Raw genomic sequence first — 24224 nt, forward strand, 5'->3', positions numbered from 1 at the left:
ATCCTTCCCTGCAGAGACACCCAAACGGTACGCCAGGTGAGATTACATTTGAAGTCAAGCTTGCAAGTAATCTGATACTGGGCAGCCTGCGAAGGCAGATACACACACACACACACACACACACACACACACACACACACACACACATACACACACACAGTAACTAACCCATAGGCTGTAGATGAAGGAAGCTCAGGGGAATATAGTGTCAAACATTTAATCAGATGTGTAAATTGATCAAATCGGATGGATGGGATAAAAACAAGCTGTGTGTGTGCGTCCATACGTGCTCTTTTTTGTGTTTTTTCGGACTGTCCAGTGTGTGTGTGACTGTGTTTTAGCACTTATTTCACCATCATTGTGTGGACATACACTTGACAAAGCACCCTTTCTGTGAGGACCTTTTGACTTGTGAGGACATTTGCCTGGTCCTCACAACTACGGAAGTATTTTTTTTTTTTTTACTTTGTGTGTTTTGCATTCTGAAGTGAGGTTGCAACTCTCTACTCCCATCTAGTGCTAGATATATTTTTTTCATCATTCTAGCTATAGTGGAAAGGGGGGCCCTCACAACATACTAGCCCAGGGGTCGGCAACCCAAAATGTTGAAAGAGCCATATTGGACCAAAAATACAAAAAAAAAATCTGTCTGAAGCCGCAAAAAATTAAAAGCCATATTACATACAGATAGTGTGTCATGAGATATAAATTGAATTAAGAGGACTTAAAGGAAACTAAATGACTTCAAATATACCTACAAATGAGGCATTATGATGCAATATGTACATATAGCTAGCCTAAATAGCATGTTAGCATCGATTAGCTTGCAGTCATGCAGTGACCAAATATGTCTGATTAGCACTCCAACAAGTCAATAACATCAACAAAACTCACCTTTCATGCACAACCTTAAAAGTTTGGTGGACAAAATGAGACAGAAAAAGAAGTGGCATAAAACACGTCCTAGAAAGTCCGAGAAAGTTATACATGTAAACAAACTACGGTGAGTTCAAGGACCGCCAAAATTAGTAGGACAAAACGGCGCTCGCCAAATACTCGAATCAGTGAAGCATGTTTAAAATAAACAGTGTGCTTTATAACAATTAGGGAGGTTTGTGTCATGTTTGTCCTCCTACAGAAACCATATTAAAACAAAAAATATACTTTTTTCTCCTCATCTTTTTCCATTTTTCATACATTTCTGAAAAAGCTCCAGAGAGCCACTAGGGCGGCAGGCCGCGGGTTGCCGACCCCTGTACTAGCCAAACGTGGGTCCACACAAAGTAGGCAAGACATGTATGTGCATGTGTGTGTGTGTGTGTGTGTGTGTGTGTGTGTGTGTGTGTGTGTGTGTGTGTGTGCGTGCTTGCATACTTTACCTGTAACGTCTGTGCTGGACAACTGGAATCAGCTGCACATGTTATCCAGGTGGGTGGTGTGTGTGTGTGTGTGTGTGTGTGTGTGTGTGTGTGTGTGTGTGTGTGTGTGTGTGTGTGTGTGTGTGTAGAGCACATACAGTATCTCTCCCCCAGGTGGTGTCGCTCCTTATGTTGGTCCAGAGGAGGAGTTAAGTGTGTGTGTGTGTTTAAATCTGTCCTGCACGTCAAAAGATGGCCGTGAGAAATTCCCTTGAAGTTTTTACCGAGGGCGGGGGGAGGGGGGGACAACCTGGGAAAATCTGAATTACTCGCCCAATGGTGGCCTTGTATTCCCACAGTTTAGAAGAAAGAAAGAAGAAAAAAAATCCACTTTTCTTTAAATCCTCTTAAAGGGCTTTTTTTGATATTGCTGTGTCTTTATTTCCCGAAGGCTTGAGTTCTGCCAGGTCGGGCGTCCAGGAGGCAGCGATGTTTACCTCTCTTCCTCGCCTGCGCGGCCCCCGTCGCACCTCCTCCCGCGCCGTCCTCGCACATCCCGGCCGTCGCCTAGGTTATTTATTCATCTCTCCCTCCCAGGCTTCTACCGGCTCCGTGCCGCCATGCAATCAGCTCAGCTCCTCTCCCTCAGAGCGCCTAATTCCCGGAAACGGCGTCCGCGGGCTCCGTCGTAGCACTTTTTTTTGAGTCCCCCCTTCGGCTGCGTCGGTTCCGTCTTTGCCGGATGACCTTGGAGAGACGCGTGACTGGGTAGGAACCCCTACGGAAGAAGAGAGGAAAAGGGAAAAGAAGTGCGCCTTGTTGTTGTCACACCTTCGCTTTGCGGCGGTCCGCCCATCGTGCTCTCCCTCCAAAAAAAAATCCTCCCTCGCTCTCTGGCGGACGGGCTCCGGTACCTGTCTGTCAGCATGATCAATAGTCCGGGGACCCTCTTAACGTCTCTGTGGCGTCTGTCTGCGCGGCGAAACACCAGCACACAAAGTAGCGCATTGATGCACACACACACACACACACACACACACAACGAAACAAGCGAGCTATTGATCGGCAGCGTGAATGTCAGACAGTTGAAAAGTGGGCTTGTCAATGATCTCTGACACTGAAGAAGTCCATGCAGTTATGAGGATGAGTAGCTCAAAGTGCAATCTGCCTCCCTATGCAGCATTCCTGCTGGCATGCAGGGATGGATTCTCTCTCTCTCTCTCTCTCCGCCCCTCCTCCCTCCATCTTTTCTCGCCCTGCTGTTTACTTTGCGACTTCAAAAAGCTCAATAGCTTTTTTGCCTGCCTTCATCCCCCCTTTTTTCTGGGCTCGTCTTCAGCCCCTTTCATCCTAGATGTGAAAAGGTGGAGATACTAACCTCGTTTTCCGGATCATTCCACCGACGACTACAGAAGCCCGTCACATCTTCATCTCGATGACACGCTCGCTATCTCGGGCTCGGCGGCGGAACAACACCCATCGCTCTCTCTCGGCCCCCCACCTCAAACCCCTCACTGGCGCTGTCTCGCTCCCCCCCCCCTCTCTCTCTCTCTCTTCCCGCCAGCCGGTCGTTCCCTGGCTCAGTCTGGACAGCTGCGGCGCTCTGTCTGCCACCTCTGTCGCTCATGCATCGGGGCTGCAAGCTGATTGAAATTTAAGTCCTGGTAATCCCACAGAACAGGTAGTGAATGAAAGCCGGGAAGAAGAAAAACGAGACGAGCTGTCTCTCCCTCCCTTTCTCTCTCTCTCTCTCTCTCTCGCTGCCCCCCTCTTTTCCTTCGCTCTCTCGCCCTCTCTCTCTCAGAGTTAGTATTCCACTGAATTCCCTCCTCCTGATAGTCACGTCTTCCCTGCATTCATCTGCATCTTATTCATTTGTTTGAACTTTTCCTCAGAGGAGGACGAGGGGACATAATCTGTCCCTGTTGGCGCCTATCACAGACATGCAGACAGAGAGAGAGACATGTGTCGCAATAGTAAAGACTTGAGTAGAAGGGTATGCAGAATGGAAAAGGCTTTACGGGGAACTAATTAAGAAGGCACATGTAGGTAGCTGAGGGCTAATTGTGGAGTGCTGATGTGTTTCCATATCATATTACTCTTTTATTTTATTGCGAATCTGGGGCGTTTATGGAGCTGAACTGCAGAGAGGACGAGACAGTAATTAAAAGCCGGCGATAAATAGAGGGAATAAATTGCATATAACTGGAGATGTCCGATAATATCGGCCGATAAATGCTTTACAATGTAATATCGTAAATTATCGGTATCGTTTTTTTTATTATCGGTATCGGTTTTTTTTTTGTTTGTTTTTTTATTAAATCAACATAAAAAACACAAGATACACTTACAATTAGTGCACCAACCCAAAAAACCTCCCTCCCCCATTTACACTCATTCACACAAAAGGGTTGTTTCTTTCTGTTATTAATATTCTGGTTCCTACATTATATATCAATATATATCAATACAGTCTGCAAGGGATACAGTCCGTAAGCACACATGATTGTGCGTGTTGCTGGTCCACTAATAGTACTAACCTTTAACAGTTAATTTGACTCATTTTCATAAATTACTAGTTTCTATGTATCTGTTTTTATATTGTTTTACTTTCTTTTTTATTCAAGAAAATGTTTTTAACTTTAACTTATTATTATTTTTTTTTTAAAGGACCTTATCTTCACCATACCAGGTTGTCCAAATTAGGCATAATAATGTGTTAATTCCACGACTGTATATATCGGTATGGGTTGATATCGGTATTGGTAATTAAAGAGTTGGACAATATCGGATATCGGCAAAAAGTCATTATCGGACATCCCTACATATAACCATACTTGCCAACCTTGAGACCTCCGAATTCGGGAGATGGGGGGGCCGGGGTTGAGGTGGGCGGGGTTGGAGGGAGGCGGGGTTTGGTGTTAGCGGGGGATGTGTATTGTAGCGTTAGAGTTAGTGCTGCAAGGGGTTCTGGGTATTTGTTCTGTTGTGTTTATGTTGCATGTTCTCCCGAAATGTGTTAGTCATTCTTGTTTGGTGTGGGTTCACAGTGTGGCGCATATTTGTAACAGTGTTAAAGTTGTTTATACGGCCACCCTCAGTGTGACCTGTATGGCTGTTGATCAAGTATGGATTGCATTCACTTGTGTGTGTGTGTAAAAGCCGCATATATTATGTGTTTATGCTGTTTGTATAGCGGAAAAGCGGATGTGACGACAGGTTGTAGAGGACACTAAAGGCAGTGCCTTTAAGGCACGCCCCCAATATTGTTGTCCGGGTGGAAATCGGGAGAAATTCGGGAGAATGGTTGCCCCGGGAGATTGTCGGGAGAGGCAATGAAATTCGGGAGTCTCCCGGGAAAATCGGGAGGGTGCATGTAACGCATTAAATTTGTAACAACGTGTAATTATTCGGATAGCCTCAGGTGTAGTATACAACACGGCAGCAACAGAAGCAATGTTGTCATGGGGGTGAGCAGTGTTGGCGCTAGGAATTTTCAAAATGGGATCCCAGGGACCCCGTCAAGTCTTAAAAATGGGGTCCCACAGTAAATTTTGGGGGTCCCACTTTTTTGTAAGCGTTTTGAAAACAAACGATAAATGTATGCATTGTCCTGTTATATCTCACACACAAAAACATTTCAGTCTAACCCTGGGCCCCTAGAGAGGGGGTCCAGACTGAGGCCAAGGGAGAAAAAAACCTGCATATCCATAGCACACATAAACATGTGTGTAAGAGGGAAACATCAAAGAACACAAAGGACATTAAAGACAATAAAAGAGCAGAGCTCTCTCGTGTTCCTTGCCATCGTCTACTGGGGTGGGGGGAGCATGGCCAGAGACAGGAGCAGACCCAACAAAGCAACCAAGAGAGCCGACCCCACACCCGGCCGCCCATTAACTCTCTGCCAGTGTCCAGTCCGCATGGAGTCCCACAGTAAATGTTTGGGGTCCCACTTTTTTGTAAGCCTTTTGAAAACAAATGATAAATGCATGCATTATCCTGGTACATCTCACATTCTATATTGTGTTTTTGGAAAAAAGTTGTCAAACGTTACTTAAAAAAAATAATACAAAAGAAAACACATTTTTATGCATATGTAAATGTATTCATTTACTTTCTTCTTTCCTTCATGGATCTAAACTTTACCGCTGCCGGCATTTTTCTCTATATTTGTATTTAATAAGTTGTAGGTGTATTTATTTCAGTATAAAAGTGTAAAAAGTGTTTTGCTTCGGTCATGAAATGATGATAATGGTGTGCCAGGGCATATATACATTATGTATTTAACGCTTAAATCTCTAGAGTCTACATCAACTTCATATCTATCCGTCAATTCTACGTTTTTTTGTTGTTGTTTTTTTTGTTGTTTTTTTGTTTGTTTTTTTCTGCCCTTTTTGTTAAAGAAAACTATGTTGTTTTTTTTATGGCAAACACAAAATATGCAAAATCTTCCACGAAAAATATTTTTCCAAGTGGAATATTTGATGTGAAGTAATCAGAGCCTTCTATGGGTCAATAATTCATAAAAATAAAAAAAATTTTGATTCAATATTGTGTTTTGAGCAATGACAGTTTTAAAGGAAAAAAAAAAACAGCTTTGTTTTATTAGTCGCAACTTTTTCTAAATGACATTTCACCTGTAAGTTTTTTTATACGTCTTTTGTTATTAGACTTAGAGACTTAGACTTCCTTTTTATTGTCATTCAAATTTGAACTTTACAGCACAGATAAGAACGAAATTTGGTTACATAAGCTCATGGTAGTGCAGGATAAAAAAGCAATAAGTTGTATGTATAAATAAATAAATATATGTAAATAATATATATAATATATATATAAAATAAATATATATATATAAATAAATAAATAGATTACTATGTTTTGTTTATTTTAATAGTATTTTTAGAATGTGCCATGGGCCTTTACAACATTTAGCTGCGGGCCACAATTGGCCTCCGGGCCACACTTTTGATTACCTGAAAAGAAACCTCATAGCCATTGCACACATAAACATGTGTGTAAGAGGGAAACATCAAAGAACACAAAGGACATTAAAGACATTAAAAGAACAGAGCTGATGAAACCAGCCATTTCTACATACAACTACAAAAGTAAAACAACAAAAACAAAAAACGTATACACTGTGGTGGCCTCTGCGGTGTTCCACGCCATCGTCTGCCTGGGTGGGGGGAGCATGGCCAGAGACAGGAGCAGACCCAACAAAGCAACCAAGAGGGACGACTCCACACTCGGCCAGTGTTGATAAATGTATGCATTATTCTGGTATATCTCACATTCTATATTGTGTTTTGGCAAAAAGTTGTCATAAACGTTACTTAATTCATTAAAAAAAATAATACAAAAGAAAACACATTTTTATGCATATGTAAATGTATTCAATCACTTTCTTCTTTCCTTCATGGATCTAATAACGGCGCCGCTATAAATAGTTTGTCTGCGTAAGCGCTTATAATAATATCACTAATACTTGGTTAATATTCAAGTCACAAAATGTAAATGGAGTATTGTTGGCGCTTTTTGAATGGTTATTGGATTTTATGGGCGAAATATTTGACTTTTATTAACATGCAGTGTTGGGTTAGTTACTGAAAACCAGTAACTAGTTACGTTACTAGTTACTTTATTTCAAAAGTAACTCAGTTACTAACTCAGTTACTTAAACCAAAAAGTAATGCGTTACTGTGAAAAGTAACTAGTTACTTATATATATTTTTTTATTTTTTTTAAGGCCCCATTTAATGCCCTTTTAGCCTTCATTTCAGTACTGTTATTGCACTGGAGAATAATACAATCTGTTGATCAACTTGACATGCATTTGCATCACTGAACTCTGCTAAGCAATGTGGTCTACATACAACACACAAAGACAAAGATATGTTTTAAAGGGCCAATTTGTTTCAGACCAGAACAAATTGACAAAACTATTTTAAATAGCTGCAACTTAACATACATAAGTAACAAACAGCATAATAACAACATAGCTGTAAAACAAGAAAGGCACACACTACATACATAAAGCCTAACCAGGCGTTTTCTCAAGGAATTCTGAAATAAAATCATGTCTGAAGCCCAGAACACTCTACACATTTCCCCACTTAGTTTAGAGAAAAGGAAATATTAGCCTGGCCTACTAGTATCCCTCTTTAGGTTTGTGAACTTTATAGTCTAAACATTTAGAGTGATGTGATAATCAAACACTCTAAAAGTTTAAAATGAAAGAGTATATAAGAGAATTTACAGAGTGTGTGTACCTTCAGTGTGCAGTGCCTCATTAAAATCCAGCCGCTGTTGGAGGTGGAGGTGAAGTGTGTGTCTCTTTACTAGCTTTGTCGAAGCATGTTGTTTTTGTCGCTGTTTCAGCATATTTGAAACTTACATTCAACTAAAATTTTCTTTTCTTTGTGGTCGATAAAAGAAACGTACTGAAAATATCTCCATTTTAAGAAACTCGGCTTCGGGGTTCGCCATGACGTCTTGATAGTAGACACAGACACGCCCCCTCCCACACACACACACTCACACACACACACACACACGTACACACAGACAGCGCGCGGCGCGCCTCTTTTTTGTCGCCTCTTCAGCAGCGCTGCAACACTCAGATCTTCTCAGTTTCTAGCCGATACTACATAAAAAATAACGCAAAATAACACAGTAGCGCATCATGTAGTAACGGTAACGGAGTTACTGAATATAAAAAATAACGCGTTGGATTACTAGTTACCGCCGATAGTAACGGCGTTACAGTAACGCGTTACTTTGTAACGCGTTAGTCCCAACACTGTTAACATGTATTTAATATTTGGAATATATTAAAAAACAAATCCATGGTCATGTCTTTCATAATGATTGTGAACGATAGGCAACATTCCAAAAAAGTGCATGTCCCCTCTAATAGTATTTGATATGTGTTTATATTGACAAATGTCTTGTCGTAGACTGCAATATTGTTCTATTATTATTACGGATGTGTCCAGGGTTGCCGAAAAGTGAAAGGTAAAAAAAAATCCTTCCCATTGCGTGTGGCTGCAGCGGTAATATGAGGGTGCCTCGCTGCACACAGCTCTGCAGGCTGTGTGACATATTAAAGTGGCCACTCCGATACTTCCCTCCATTTAGAATGACTAAATCGGCTGTTTAGGAATGCTTCAACTGTCATAAAAATATGGAAGTCATGGTGAAGGAACACGGCAGCAAGAGAAAGGTAACCCGTTAAACATAATAAACGACCATCGCTCTTTGCTGTATTCAAGATCAAGTTAAAACTACAAACCCCGTTTCCATATGAGTTGGGAAATTGTGTTAGATGTAAATATAAACGGAATACAATGATTTGCAAATCCTTTTCAACCCATATTCAATTGAATGCACTACAAAGACAAGATATTTGATGTTCAAAGTTTTTTTGCAAATAATAATTAACTTAGAATTTCATGGCTGCAACACGTGCCAAAGTATTTAGGAAAGTGCATGTTCACCACTGTGTTACCTGGCCTTTCCTTTTAACAACACTCAGTAAACGTTTGGGAACTGAGGAGACACATTTTTTAAGCTTCTCAGGTGGAATTATTTCCCATTCTTGCTTGATGTACAGCTTAAGTTGTTCAACAGTCCGGGGGTCTCCGTTGTGGTATTTTAGGCTTCATAATGCGCCACACATTTTCAATGGGAGACTGGTCTGGACTACAGGCAGGCCAGTCTAGTACCCACACTCTTTTACTATGAAGCCACGTTGATGTAACATGTGGCTTGGCATTGTCTTGCTGAAATAAGCAGGGGCGTCCATGATAACGTTGCTTGGATGGCAACATATGTTGCTCCAAAACCTGTATGTACCTTTCAGCATTAATGGCGCCTTCACAGATGTGTAAGTTACCCATGTCTTGGGCACTAATACACCCCCATACCATCACAGATGCTGGCTTTTCAACTTTGCGCCTATAACAATCCGGATGGTTCTTTTCCTCTAATTTTAGTTGGTTTATGTGTACAACTTTCTCCGTCGCTGCCACAGAAAGACGTGTTTTATGCCACTCCTTCTCTGTCTCATTTTGTCCACCAAAAGTTTCATACTGTGCGTGAATGCACAAAGGTGCGCCTTGTTGATGTTATTGACTTGTGTGGAGGGCTAATCAGGCATATTTTGGTCACTGCATGACTGCAAGCTAATCAATGCTAACATGCTATTTAGGCTAACTGTACAGACATATTGCATCATTATGCCTCATTTGTAGGTATATTTGAGCTAATTTAATATCCTTTACTGTTATCCTCTTTGTATATAATTTAGTTTTGCATGTCTCATGACACATTATCTGTATTTAATATGGGCTGCATTTCAAATAGTTGCTTGTGTGCCATGTTGTTCCAGACGACAGCAAACATTACCTAACTTGCCAAACATTGTAATAAATCTATTAAAAGAAGACAGCCTTAACTTGGACACACACATCTATACCTTTGGCCATTAAAAGCCAGTCATTTCCAGGAGTTATCTCACCTTCTGAGCAGCCTCTGATTTACTAATGGTTTCTAATGTTGTAAAAATGTGTAGAATGAATATTAAATGTAAACATTTCTGTCAACCAAGATTCGTTTCAGCCTGCGACACATAGTCATTTTGATACAGATCAGCAGGTACCAGAAGGTAAGAAAAGTTGCTTTTGCATAATATTGCAAAACAAAACGCCAGATAATGTCTTACCTTACACACACACCATAATAATACTCGTATGTTGAAGCACAGTACAATCCTTCAAGCGGTGCGGCTTCATGGCTTACCAAAGTCGTACTAAAACATTTTGATAGATTTTTGAGCGCCGTGTGTAATGTTCTATATTTTCAATGGAACATATAAAATGTTGTTGTTGTTTACTTGAGTCATATTGCCATCATAGTGCAGTTAACACGTATCTCTTATGTGTGACTGCCATCTACTGGTCACACGTATCAATAAAATTGCAAAACCAGAATTATTCCTTACATTAGGCGCACCGGGTTATAAGGTGCACTGTCGAGTTTTGAGGAGAAAAAAAAAGATTTTAAGTGCGCCTTATAGTCCTGAAAATACGGTAAGTAACAGACAGACCGACCATTATTATTATTATTAGCCTTTATTTAACCAGGTAAAATCCCATTGAGATCAAAGATCTCTTTTCCAAGGGAGACCTGGCCAAGAGGGCAGCAGCAAGGTTACATTAAAAACAGTAAACAAATACATAAAACATCACATTTACAACATTAAAACTTGCTCACATGACACATGTGCATACAGACAAGGTAGACTGCAGTATGTAGAACTGCATTTCATGACTGGTCGTTGCCTTGTGGTGAAGTTCATTCTGCCATAAGCCTGCTCAGTGGCCTCGTGGTTAGAGTGTCCGCCCTGAGATCGGTAGGTTGTGAGTTCAAACCCCGGCCGAGTCATACCAAAGACTCTAAAAATGGGACCCATTACCTCCCTGCTTGGCACTCAGCATCAAGGGTTGGAATTGGGGGTTAAATCACCAAAATTATTCCCGAACGCGGCCATTGCTCCTGCTCACTGCTCCCCTCACCTCCCAGGGAAACAAAGGGGTCAAATGCAGAGGGTAATTTCACCACACCTAGTGCGTGTGTGACTATCAGTGGTACTTTAACATTCACTTTATTGACAACCTTCTTAAGCATTAACATACAATAATTGATGTATTATTATTAAATGCTTTAAAATGTAATATCGGAAATTATCGGTATCGTTTTTTTATACACTTACAATTAGTGCACCAACCCAAAAAACCTCCCTCCCTCATTCACACAAAAGGGGTGTTTCTTTATGTTATTAATATTTCTGGTTCCTACATTATATATCAATATACCATATTTTTCGGACTATAAGTCGCAGTTTTTATGCCTCATATAACGTACACTTATTCAGCCTGTTGTTCACTATTCTTTATTTATTTTTAATTGCCTTTCAAATGTCTATTCTTGATGTTGGGTTTTATCAAATACATTTCCCCAAAAATAGCGACTTATACTCCAGTGCGACTTACATGTTTTTTTCCTTCTTTATTATGCATTTTCGGGCGGTGCGACTTATACTCCGGTGCGACTTATATTCCGAAAAATACGGTATATCAATACAGTCTGCAAGGGATACAGTCCGTAAGCACACATGATTGTGCGTGCTGCTGGTCCACTAATAGTACTAACCTTTAACAGTTAATTTTACTAATTTTCATGAAATATTAGCTTCTATGTAACTGTTTTTATATTGTTTTACTTTCTTTTTTATTCAAGAAAATGTTTGTAATTTATTTATCTTATTTTATTATTATTTTTTAAAAAGGACCTTATCTTCACCATACCTGGTTGTCCAAATTAGGCATAATAATGTGTTAATTCCACGACTGTATATATCAGTTGATATCGGTATCGATAATTAAGAGTTGGACAATATCGGATATCGGCAAAAAGCCATTATCGGACATCCCTAATTATTATGATGCCATCCATCCATTTTCTACTGCTTGTCCCGTTCGGGGTCGCGAAGGTGCTGGACTTATTATGATGCTATATTTATAATTATTACCTAACTTATGCTATTCACAAATGCAGTGGTGTTACTTTGCAGATTTCAGCCTCACCGCCTGATTAAAATCCGGGCCATGCCTGCGCCCCCGTCAGAGAGTGAAGGGCAGGAAAGGACACGCGGAGTAGACCTGAGAGATGAAAGTGGGCAGGTTGGACGAGCTCTCAGCCTGTAGCTACTCTGGGGTCGACAAGGAGAAGCGTGAAGCCGAGAGAAGAAAGCTCTCTGAAGGCGTTAGCGAGATAAGCGAGCAAGAGCAGGGTTAGAGAGGGACGGATTTGAGTCGACGGGGTAAGGAACGAACACATGTTCGCAGCACTCCTTCAAAGCGAGAGAGAGCCGTTAAACGGGAGCAGGTGCATGATTGTGTGCCCGCTCTGCTCGGAGGACAACCTTTAACATCAGGTGTGAGATGCTCGCGAGTGTTGCCTGTCAGCTTGTGGTGATAAGGCATCACTAAGATGGATGGAAAGAAAGCTGCCAGTGATTTGCTCTTGTTATGGATGAATTCTTCCCCACGGGAGTTCATTTTCATCCTTTGAATCTCCCTGTATGTCTTTCAAGGTTTATTTCTTCATCCTCTCCGATGTGTCTGTGTGTCTCCGCGTCCTCCCTTTTCACTCGCAGTAATTATTTGGCCTGTGTTGAGGCCAGAGTATTCCTGGACCTCCCTCAGCGCGAGAGATTTGATACCTCATCATATCCCATTAACGGCGTTCCGCTTTCTGGCTCGTTGACTCACAATTAATGCAAACTCCAGCAGGGGGGGGGGGGGTCGGGTTGGGTTGGAGGGGGCCGGCATTCGTTAGTGGAAACATGGATGAAACGCTGATGGATGGAGTAAGTTCACCAATCAGGATGGGAAAACATCGGATATGGAGTAATATTTAGTGTTTAGCTCAGGCTATTAAAGGCCTACTGAAATGCGATTTTCTTATTTAAACGGGGATAGCAGGTCCATTCTATGTGTCATACTTGATCATTTCGCGATATTGCCATATTTTTGCTGAAAGGATTTAGTAGAGAACATCGACGATAAAGTTGGCAACTTTTGGTCGCTGATAAAAAAGCCTTGCCTGTACCGGAAGTAGCAGACGATATGCGCGTGACGTCACAGGTTGTGGAGCTCCTCACATCTGCACATTGTTTACAATCATGGCCACCAGCAGCGAGAGCGATTCAGACCGAGAAAGCGACGATTTCCCCATTAATTTGAGCGAGGATGAAAGATTTGTGGATGAGGAAAGTGAGAGTGAAGGACTAGAGGGCAGTGGGAGCGATTCAGATAGGGAAGATGCTGTGAGAGGCGGGTGGGACCTGATATTCAGCTGGGAATGACTAAAACAGTAAATAAACACAAGACTCTATTAGCCACAACAAAATCAGGCTTATATTTAATATGCCACAAATTAATCCCGCATAACAAACACCTCCTCCCTCCCGTCCATATAACCCGCCAATACAACTCAAACACCTGCACAACACACTCAATCCCACAGCCCAAAGTACCGTTCACCTCCCCAAAGTTCATACAGCACATATATTTCCCCAAAGTCCCCAAAGTTACGTACGTGACATGCACATAGCGCCACGCACGTACGGGCAAGCGATCAAATGTTTGGAAGCCGCAGCTGCATGCGTACTCACGGTACCGCGTCTGCGCATCCAACTCAAAGTCCTCCTGGTAAGAGTCTCTGTTGTCCCAGTTCTCCACAGGCCAATGGTAAAGCTTGACTGTCATCTTCCGGCAATGTAAACAATGAAACACTGATCTTGATATAAACAAAACATACCTCCTTATAAATGCGTTAGGCATCGCCAAGAAAACTATTCTCATAAATTGGAAATCAAAAAATAATTTATGTATAAACCTTTATAACAACATTTTATTAGATTATGTAGTTATGGAAAGAATGTCTGCTGAATCAAAACAACAACTGACAGAATTCCGATCTCTTTGGGCACCGCTAATTAATTTTCTGACCTGACTCCCTTGGGGGCCGGGGCTGGGGCTCTGTCCCGGGGGTCTTGCTCCGTGGGTGGGGGGTCCTGGGTGCCGGGGGGGCCGCGGGGTCGGGTGGGCCTGGGGTGTGTTTCCTGGTTCCGGCCTGGCGGGCCGATCCGTGGGTGGTCTGGTGGGTGGGGGTGCCTGGGCGGGTTTTGGGGTGCGGGTGGGGCTGTGGGCGGCCGCCTTGGGTTGGTTGGGGGGGCTGTCCCTCCCGTGGGTGGTTGGGCGGGGGGTTGCGCCCGTGGGGCTGGGGTCTTGCCGCTGTCGGGCGGGGGTCGGCTCGTGCCCCTCTGGCTCCGGGTGTCCGTGGGCTTCCTCCTTCCCCTGGGGCGCGGGGAGGGGTCTGCCCGGGGTCTGCCCGGGTTCGCCCTGCGCTGCGGCTGTGCGGGCCTGCCTGGTGCCGGGTTGGGGGGGCTGCTTGCCTCCCTTGTTGGGGCCCCGGCGGTGCTGCCCGACTGCCCTGCGGGAGTCCCCCTCCTGTGTTTTACTCCGCCCTTATTTTTTGTATTAATTGTATTTATTTATTTTAATTTATTTTATATATATATATATATATATATATATATATATATATATATGTATGTATGTATATGTATGTGTATGTGTATATATGTATATGTATATATATGTATATATATATGTGTATATGTATGTATGTATGTATGTATGTATGTGTATATATATATATATATATATATATATATATTTTTTTTTTTTTTAAATCTATTTAATATATTTAACTTATTCTGTTAAATTATATATGTGTATATATGGGTACGCGTGTATGTGGGTGTGTGTACGTTTGTATATATGTATGGTGAAATCTGTGTGTATGTATGTGTCGCTGCCCCGGTGTGCATTGCTGATCGCGGCGCCGGGTCTGCTGAGGTGCCGTGGCATGCCGGCTGTGGGCGCAGGGCTGGGCCCTTATGGCTTTTTGCCGGATGGGATGCCTGGTGGGTGGTGGGCGGGGGGGGGCCTGGACGTGCGGGAAGGGCTGCGGGGTTTGGTGGCGCTGGGCACTGTTGGCGACCAGGCCTCTTGTTTATTTTTATTTATTTTATTTTATTTAAAGGGTTTATTTTTATTTTATTGTATTTTTTTCTTTTCTTTCTATTTTTATTTTTTTTATTTTATTTTTTTATTTAAAAAAAAAAAAAATTTGTGTTGTGTATGTATGTGTTTGTGTATATGTGGGCTTATGTATATGTGTGTGGGTGTATTAATGTGTATATATGTGTGTATGTGTATATGTATATGCATGCGTGTGTATGTGTGTATGTGTATGTGTATGTATATGCATATATGTATGTATATGTGTGTATATATGTGTGTATGTATGTGTATATGAATGTGTAGGTTTGTGCATGGGTGTGGATGTCCGGTGGCTCAATTGGCCTAGCTGTGGATGAGTTGGGGTAGGTGGGTTGGTGGCCTCGGTGGTAGCCGGGGGTGTGCGTTGTTGTGGTTTACGGGGTCGGTCGCTTTTTTGTTTTGGTTTCGGCGGCCGCGGGTGTTTGCACTGCGGACGGGCGGTGGTGGTGATGGTTGCTGCGGTGATACCAGCGGTTGGCATCGCTGTGTTGGGTTGGAGTGGTTGGGGGACTGTGGCTGGTGTCTGTGCGCTTGTGGGGTTGTGGGGCTGGCTGGCGTTGGCTTGCCGGCTGGTTTGGGGGCTGGCGTGCGGACCGGATGCATTGGCTTCCTCCCCCGTTGGGGGGCTCCTTCCCCTGGCCGGGACTCGTATAGGCACGTTGCTGTGTGGATGGCCGGGATGCGGTGTTTGCATTGGGCGTGGGGGCTGTGCAGTTTTTCTGCGTTTGGTTGCCGGTATGGGCTCTGCAGGGTTGGGTTGGGGCGGGCGGGGGCTGGCTTTGTTTGGCGGGGGGAGGGCTCGCGTGGCGTCACGTTAAAGTGGTCTGGTGTGGGTCACGGGCTGTGGCGGGGGGTGGCAGCCTCCTGGCCGTCGTTCCTGGTTGTCGGCCGCGTGGACTGGGGGGATGTCCGGTCCCTCTACTCCTCCTACTTATAGCACACACAGTCACACATATATAGGACTTTGGGGATTGTCCTGCGGGGAGGCATGGCAGGGGGTTGAGGATGCCTCCAATGGGGCTCCAGTACTCCTGTCTTGTCCCCTGCTCGTCCATCCCTCAATCTTAGCTGCATATTAGACACTTAGGATTTGGGGGGGTTGGCTTGGTTGGGACCCACCATGACCTTGATGTCCCCCAATTTTAATCGCATTATTAGTTCCCACAAGCATACATATCTCACTCACGCTACAGTACACACATCAATAGGGACTGGAGGTCGGCTGTAACGGCTGACCTCCTAATTTTAACTACACAGTAGACACTCTTGGGGCCTTGTACACATGCATGGGGGGATTGGGGTTCGGCGCACCCCTCATTGCCTCGTCGGCCGGCGGGGACTGCGGTCTGGTGGCCTGCCAGGCTTTTATTTTATTATTATTGTTATATATTTTTTTATTTTTAATGTATTTATTATTTTTATTTTTATTATTTACTTAATTTTATTTTATTTTATTTAAAAAAATTTTTTTTTTTTTTTAAATCTTATTATTTATTTGTGTGTGGCGTCGCGCGGGTCTCACTTCCTGTTGGGTGGGGTCCGTGCCCGTGTGGCCCGACCTTGCGCTGTGGGGTCTCTGTTAGTGACTTGATGTGTGGCGGCGCGGCCCCCGTGTCTGGTCTGGATGCTGTGTCTCGGTTGTTTGGGCGGTGGTGTGTTTGTGCGGGTTTGGGTTGGGGTGAGGGGCCTTTTAGTGGGGGTGGGGGGGTGTTGGTGTCTCTTGTTTGCGTGTTGGCGTTCGGGCTGACTGGCGGGCTGGCGCCGGCTGGTCTCCGTGGTCCTGGTGGCGTGTGGTTGCTGGTCGCAGTTTTTTTTTGATCGCTTTGATTTGATTGGCTGGTGCTGGCTGTCTGGGGTTATTGCGGCTGCTGTTTCTGCTGCCGTTTGTTTGTGGTGTGGGCGCCCGTGGCTGCTGGGTCTGGTGCAAGGGTGTGGCTGATGTTGTGACTGGTGGCAGCGCGCGCGCGTGATGGCTGTCGGGGCTGACGAACTGTGTATATGTATGTAAATGTGTGTGTATGTATGTATGTATATATATGTGTATGTATATGTATAGATGTGTATGTGTGGGTATGTATACATGTATGTGTGTATGTGTATGTATATATGCATGTATGTATGTATATTTCTGGGGGTACGCTCTGGGCCTGCCTGTCAGACGGGGGTCGACGCCTCAGGCTACTGCATCCGAACTGCGTGTCTGGAGCTCCTGGGTCCCGCTGTCCATCCCTTCCGGGTGCCCGTCTTGGTTGGGGCTTTTTGGGCCTAGTCCCTGCGTCTATTGTGGTAGCTTGGTGCTGCAAGGTATTCCGAGGTGCTGCGAGTCGGCCAGTTGCTGGGGTAGTGACCTTGTTTGTCAGCATGTCTGTGATCTTCTTTTAATTCTTTTTTTATTTATTTATTTATTTATTTATTTTTTAATATATTTTATTAATATTATTTTTTAATTTTCCCCTCCCTCAGAGGGGGGGCTCGGCGGGGCGGTTGCTGGTTGTTCCATCTCCATCGTTGGGGTCCCTGCAGGTGGGGTGGGTGGTTCCCGTGGCCCTGTGCCTGGGTGGTCCTGCGGCGGCCGATTTGGGTGGGGTAGCCGGGGGCTGGCCTCGCCGCGCTCTCCGGGGTGGAGGGTGGGCTCGTGGGGGCCCGGTTGCCGGTGTGGCAGGGGCGGTCTTCCCGTCCGGTTGCGGGGAGTCTCTGGGTCCCTCGGGCGGGGCGTCTCGCCTTCCTGCCCGTGTGGGGTGTGGTCTCTCGCTGGCTTGGGGTCTGGCTGTCCCCTGCTTTTCTCGTGCCCTGTCCTCTGCCGGGTGCGTCTGTCTGCGGCCTGCTGCTGGCCCTTGTGGGCGGTACGGTGGGCCGGGCTCTGGGGTTCCTGTCGCTGGCCGGCTTGGCTGCGTGGGGGCAGTGGTCCCTCGTTCCCTGGGCACCACGCCTACTGTTTGTGGATTGGGCTCTCGGGGGTGATGGGGCCGTGCTCTGGCTCCCACGCACTCTGGGAATCGAATGTATTGTACATGCAAATTCACATATGCTCACATACGTACATAGGTACCTACGCTCCCACAAGCATACACAAATACAGTACATATTTACCTACCTAAAGTTCGTACATCCACACGCACATTCAATATACAAACATACACATACTGTACATATACATTCACTGTACAAACACATATACACATTCTGTACATATACATTCATTGTACAAACACATATACACATTCTGTACATATACAAGTACATATGCATACTTACACTCATGCACATAATCACGTTTCATCAAACATATATTAACGTTGTTGCCTTAGGGTAAACTGGGTGTAACACATGGCACACTGACAAAGCTTAACCGATTGTGACTATAACAATCTACAAGGTTTATGTAGGTTGCTTCTCTTTCTCCCCCTCCATTTTTCTGCATTCTTTCGTATCTCAAGTTATCATTACGTATATGTATTGTTGCATTTAAACAACTGTATTGTTGATAATAAAGGTAAATTATTGGTATTGTTCATTATCAATAGCGCTATTTCTATTGGTATTTGTATTGATCCATTTGTAGTGTAATAATGCTCATTGTCATTTCTGTATTATTTTTTATTTTTCGCTAACTGCTTATTTGCTATTACTTTTACCATCATATTTGTACATGTCGTATTTGCTGATGTTGCTCTATTGTTGTTGTTGTTGTTGTTGTTGTTTGCTGTTGTTGTTTTTGTCTCTCTGTCTAATCCCCCTCTTGTCCCCACAATTTCCCCCTTTGTCTTCTTTTTTTTTCTCTTTCTATCCCCTCCTGCTCCGGCCCGGCTGCACTAAATGATAATATAAATACATTTAATAAAGTCAAATACAAATAAGGCAACAAGAGAAGTATCCTACACTTCTCTTTTGTAAAGTAAATCTGAACAGCCGACATGGGCATCTACATCAACTATATGATTTGCCTGAGAAGCTGGACAGGACACAAAAAAAAAAAAAAAAAATGTTTGGAAACCGCAGCTGCATGCGTACTCACGGTACCGTGTCTGCGTATCCAACTCAAAGTCCTCCTGTTAAGAGTCTCTGTTGTCCCAGTTCTCCACAGGCCAATGGTAAAGCTTGACTGTCATCTTCCGGGAATGTAAACAATGAAACACCGGCTGTGTTATCCGGCACAACAGTCAGGGGGTGCATTCTACGGCGGGGGTGCGTTATCCGGCACAACACCTGCCGCAATACACCGCTTCCCACCTACAGCTTTCTTCTTTGCTGTCTCCACTGTTCATTGAACAAATTGCAAAAGATTCACCAACACGGATGTCCAGAATACTGTGGAATTTTGCGATGAAAACAGACGACTTAATAGCTGGCCACCATGCTGTCCCAAAATGTCCTCTACAATCCGTAACGTCACGCACAGGCGTCATCATACCGAGACGTTTTCAGCAGGATATTTCGCGCAAAATTAAAAATTGCACTTTAGTAAGCTAAACACATGCCGTATTGGCATGTGTTGCAATGTTAAGATTTCATCATTGATATATAAACTATCAGACTGCGTGGTCGGTAGTAGTGGGTTTCAGTAGGCCTTTAAAGCTACTTGTGATGCCATATATCAGGGGTCGGCAACCCGCGGCTCCGGAGCCGCATGCGGCTCTTTGATCACTCTGATGCGGCTCAGCTGCATACTTGCTGACCCTCCCGATTTTACCGGTAGACTTCCGAATTTCAGTGCCTCTCCCGAAAATCGTCCGGGGCAACATTGTTGAGGGCCTGCCGTGATGGCAGTGCTTTTAGCGTCCGATTTTACACTATCTGTGTGCCGGCCCGGTCACATGTTGTATGCGGGCTCTGCCCTACACACGTAAGTGACTGCAAGGCATACTTAGTCAACAGCCATACAGGTCACACTGAGGATGGCCATATAAAACAACTTTAACACTGTTACTAATATGCGCCACACTGTGAAACCACACCAAACAAGAATGACAAACACATTTCGGGAGAACATCCGCACCGTAACACTACATAAACACAACAGAACAAATACCCAGAATCCCACCAAACCCCGCCCCCCCAACCCCGCCCACCTCAACCGACGCACGGAGAGGGTGGGAGTGGGGGGGGGGGGGGGGGGGGGGGGGTGGTTGATGTGTGGGGGGGCAGGGTTGGAGGGGAAACGATGGAAAGGATAATGCAGGTATTAAGTAGACTAGAATGGTACCATTGTAGCAATATAAAATATAACATACATATGTTTACATATTATTTATACAGTATATTAAATGTATATATACTGATTCATTATATTATTATATATTATATTTTTATATAATAAATACAATACATAACAAATCCCAATTGCCATGTACAATATTACAGTATATGTAACAGCTGCAGCAAAAAAAACAAAAAAATAGAAGGGCAGCATAACATAGAGAGTAGATGCAGCAGAAAATATACATTCTAAACAAAGAGAGGTAGCTAACATAGAAGCGGTCAGGTCATAGGCCAGTAAAAAACACAGAGGCTATTTCATCCCTACAAGCCTGTTTCGCAGGTTTCCCTGCTCTTCAGGTGATTTTGCAGGGAAACCTGTAGGGATGAAATAGCCTCTGTGTTTTTTCCTGACCTAACGTATATTCCGCTCTACCCCGGTATTGAGCGCAGTATAACGGATAAACCACAGAAACCTTTTGCTCTGATTACTGCTTTGCACACTCTTGGCATTCTCTCGATGAGCTTCAAGCACACCTGTGGATTTAAAACCATTCCAAGTGGCTACCACTTCAAGCTCATTGAGAGAATGCCAAGAGTGTGCAAAGCAGTAATCAGAGCAAAGGGCGGCTATTTTGAAGAAACTAGAATATAAACATGTTTTCAGTTGTTTCACCTTTTTTTTTTGTTAAGTACATAACTCCACATGTCATGTTACATCTACAATGTAAATAGTCATGAAAAAAAAGAACATGCATTGAATGAGAAGGTGTGTCCAAACTTTTGGCCTGTACTGTATGTCAACTTCGACTTAAAGGGACTTCCTCACAGTTAAAATTTTTCAAAGCAAAATATATAACAAGAACACCATTATCATTATCATTAGTTGTTTAACACATTTGTTTAAAAACGGCTTATATTTTTCACAATTACTAAGTTTATGTAGTAAAAAATGTTGCCGGCCCCTAAAAAAATGATTGGTGTTCACGGCGGTCACTCACCCGGTGTGCACACATACAAAAGCTGTCTAAGAGAAGCAATGTACAATTTGTAATTTTGTTTTTATGATAGAAAATACATTCAATGACAGCTAACACTAACTATCCAAATCGACATCATTAGCTGACAACACCCAAAGCTAATGCGCGTGTTACGTACCAGAGGGCGAGATATAACGCTTCAAATACATTGGAAAGTTAGCGAACTCCAGGCATCTGTGTAAATGTTGCAAAATTCTTATTAAAAAGAAGAATACTTTAGACCAGAAGTGTCAAACGTACGGCTCGCGGGCCGGATCAGGCCTGCGAACAGGTTTTATCCGGCCCACGTGATGAGTTTGCCAAGTATTAAAATAAGCTGCACTTTTTTGGAATGAAAGAGACTGCTGCTCTAAATCTGTCCACTGGATGTCACTATAGCAATTCTGTTAGGCAAGCAAACGGAGGTACACAGTAAAGGGTGACTGTGGCTCCTCCTCCTCGACCCACATGAAACTTAAAACTTGCCGTTTTATGTCTCCTGCTTCGAAGTAGGGTTGTACGATAATGGCTTTTTGCCGATATTCCGATATTGTCCAACTCTTTAATTACCGATACCGATATAAACCGATATATGCAGTCGTGGAATTAACACATTATTATGCCTAATTTGGACAACCGGGTATGGTGAAGATAAGGTACTTTAAAAAAAAAAATTATAAAATAAGATTAATAAATTAAAAACATTTTCTTGAATAAAAAAGAAAGTAAAACAATGTAAAAACAGTTACATAGAAACTAGTAATTCATGAAAATGAGTAAAATTAACTGTTAAAGGTTAGTACTATTAGTGGACCAGCAGCACGCACAATCATGTGTGCTTACGGACTGTATCCCTTGCAGACTGTATTGATATATATTGATATATAATGTAGGAACCAGAATTTTAATAACAGAAAGAAACAACCCTTTTGTGTAAATGAGTGTAAATTGGGGAGGGAGGTTTTTTGGGTTGGTGCACTAATTGTAAGTGTATCTTGTGTTTTTTATGTTGATTTAATTTAAAAAAAAAAAAAAAAAACCATACCGATAATAAAAAGCCGATACCGATAATTTCCGATATTACATTTTAACGCATTTATCGGCCGATAATATCGGCAGGCCGATATTATCGGACATCTCTACTTCGAACACATCGTCATTTGGCACCCTTACTCCCCCATAATGTCTCTGTCAAAAACGAGAAATTATTTTTATCTCCGTTTCTTACGGTTTGTTGAGTTAGCACTAGGTTGATACGTGGACATGACAAAGGAGGTATTTGATACCTAGGAGAGTTTACGTGACTTAAAGTTTAATCCTGGTTTTGAGACAAAGTCCAAACTCATTGTGTTTTTGAAACTGCACCAATTTCCTCAGAACTTTCCACAAACCTGAAGTGTTTTTTTCCCAGAGGATTATTTGTGATTTATACGTTTTCAGAATGTGCTTGTTCTATTTTTGGCCAAAGTAAAACAAAGGAAACAACCTGGAGTTGTCTTTATTTTTAAGTTATCATGCCATGATTTTACCATTATCATGGTAAAATCATGGAATACCTGTAGATAGATTTTTCCTCCATGAGGCCCCTGAGCTAAAATGAGTTTGACACCCCTGCTTTAGACCATCTATGTGAGTTGGTCCACTCAGACATAAGCGAGTTCCACTTCATAGAGTCCCTTTTGTTAACGCGGGCTTTGTGACACCAAAACCCTGGCTAAATACGGAACCCGCTGAAACGATGCGGAACAAACGTTGTTGGCAGCCGTGCACACCTGTGCATCATCTGCTTCTACACTTTGCACATGAGGTCTATTTTTAACCAGCACACAATATAAACACGTAGCAGGTTTAAATATGCACACACTCGGCCAGAGTTTGGCAGGCTCACATCGTTGCACACACAAATTAGGATATGGTCGCCACACACACACACACACACACTTACACACACACACACACATCCACACCCTGTTCCTCAGCTGTGATGTTAGGGATAAATGCTTTGGAGTGGGAGGCTGAGGGCAGTAATACTCCTATTTGTCTCAATCCACACATAATGACAAGACAGGGACAAATTTGCCAGCACGAAGCCACGCCTTCTAATCCCGTCTGCTGTCTTGCATATACTTTATCTGTGCTGCATTAGTAATATGATCTCCTATTGATTTTTTATTTTTTTTTGTCTTGTCCAGCTTCTCTGGCAAATCATATAGTTGATGTACAAACCCTGTTTCCATATGAGTTGGGAAATAGTGTTAGATGTAAATATAAATGATAAATAAATGATAAATGGGTTGTACTTGTATAGCGCTTTTCTACCTTCAAGGTACTCAAAGCGCTTTGACACTACTTCCACATTTACCCATTCACACACACATTCACACACTGATGGAGGGAGCTGCCATGCAAGGCGCTAACCAGCACCCATCAGGAGCAAGGGTGAAGTGTCTTGCTCAGGACACAACGGACATGACGAGGTTGGTACTAGGTGGGGATTGAACCAGGGACCCTCGGGTCGCGCACGGCCACTCTTCCACTGCGCCACGCCGTCCCCAAATATAAACGGAATACAATGATTTGCAAATCATTTTCAACCCATATTCAGTTGAATATGCCACAAAGACAACATATTTGATGTTCAAACTGATAAACATTTTTTTTTTTTTGCAAATAATCATTAAGTGTGTAAAGGATATAAGTGCAAGTTAAAACTCTCCTATGCGAGGCGAAAACCGTTTATCAACAACACCCAGAAACGCCGTCGGCTTCGCTGGGCCTGAGCTCATCTAAGATGGACTGATACAAAGTGGAAAAGTGTTCTGTGGTCTGACGAGTCCACATTTCAAAAAAAAATTTGGAAACTGTGGACGTCGTGTCCTCCGGACCAAAGAGAAAAATAACCATCCGGATTGTTATAGGCGCAAAGTTGAAAAGCCAGCATCTGTGATGGT

At 43.2% G+C, this 24224-nt stretch overlaps 2 protein-coding genes across 6 annotated transcripts in view; one reads left to right on the top strand and one right to left on the bottom strand.

Moving 5' to 3' along the window:
* LOC133606763 (leucine-rich repeat and fibronectin type-III domain-containing protein 4-like) overlaps positions 1-3092 on the bottom strand; it is an 85032-nt gene extending 81940 nt beyond the window's left edge. The window contains exons 1-3 of one of the 5 annotated variants that reach the window (XM_072913169.1): positions 2737-3092; positions 2273-2330; positions 1380-2136 (exon numbers count right to left, since the gene is read on the bottom strand). The gene's annotated coding sequence lies outside the window, so the exon portion shown is untranslated. Of the gene's footprint in view, positions 1-1379; positions 2678-2736 lie in introns of those variants that run through there. The other 4 variants (XM_072913167.1, XM_072913168.1, XM_061961075.2 and 1 more) reach the window with 4 other exon arrangements.
* Positions 1-24224, top strand: part of LOC133606772 (pyruvate carboxylase, mitochondrial-like) — an 828781-nt gene that overhangs the window by 576660 nt on the left and 227897 nt on the right. The gene's annotated exons all lie outside the window — the stretch shown is intronic.

This window comes from Nerophis lumbriciformis, linkage group LG05 (assembly GCF_033978685.3).
Source record: "Nerophis lumbriciformis linkage group LG05, RoL_Nlum_v2.1, whole genome shotgun sequence".
Taxonomy (NCBI): domain Eukaryota; kingdom Metazoa; phylum Chordata; class Actinopteri; order Syngnathiformes; family Syngnathidae; genus Nerophis; species Nerophis lumbriciformis.